This window comes from Camelina sativa, chromosome 20 (assembly GCF_000633955.1).
Source record: "Camelina sativa cultivar DH55 chromosome 20, Cs, whole genome shotgun sequence".
Taxonomy (NCBI): Eukaryota; Viridiplantae; Streptophyta; class Magnoliopsida; order Brassicales; family Brassicaceae; genus Camelina; species Camelina sativa.
This window is the reverse complement of record NC_025704.1, coordinates 20,783,310-20,784,229: the sequence shown is the minus strand read 5'-3', so window position 1 is coordinate 20,784,229 and position 920 is coordinate 20,783,310.

Sequence of the window (920 nt, the reverse complement as noted above, 5' to 3'; positions counted from 1 at the left end):
TCAACAGTCCTCCGGTAATGTCTGAATTATGTTAATCTTATGGCTGAGTTTCCAGATTGTTTAGGTTGAGTTATCATTATCTTTAATTGTCTTCGCTATGTTATACAGGTAGTTGGCAGTGGTTTGGCTGGGGTCACTAGGAATCTGAATAAAGAGTTTGATAAGGATGAGTTTGATAAAGATCATCCTCTTAATTTCATTGAGAAGTCTCCAGCTGCTACGAAACCAATTCAACGGACTAAGACGAGGAAAAATGCCAATGATGGAAAGAAGGACGAAGAATTAGATGCAAAGAAGGCCAAAGTTGAGGCGGCCGCTGCGAAGAAGACCAAAGATTTGTCTGCTAAGAAGGCCAAAGATGAGGCGGCAGCTGCAAAGAAGGCCAAAGATGAGGCGGTGGCTGCGAAGAAGGTCAAAGAGTTGGCGGAAAAGAAGGCAAAAGATGAGGCGGCAGCTGCAAAGAAGGTCAAAGAGTTGGTGGAAAAGAAGGATGGAAATAATCCGCCAAAGAGAAGATGTAGAAAGACTACTAATCCTAAACAAGTCATTGAATTGGAATATGAAGAACCTGACAGCAGTATATGTGATACGACAGTCAAGATTATGGCTGAAGTCAACTCTCTTGAACCTGAATCTGAGGATGATGAGGAGGAAAAGATTAGGCTTGATAGAATCAAAACTTTAAGGCTGGAGAATGTTAAGCTGTCCCCGGATGGAAGTTCATTGAATAAACTACAAGCTACACAAGCGAAGATTTTTCCTTATATTGGGGACAACGGACTGACATGCATGAGGAAGAACTGTTCACCTGGACCTGGAATATATGATCCTCTGGCACCTGTAGATCCGGTCAAGTTGCAGAAACTTTTGGAGTACCTAAAGACAGCCGAGTATGACCCTTTAGACCCTTGTTAATCACA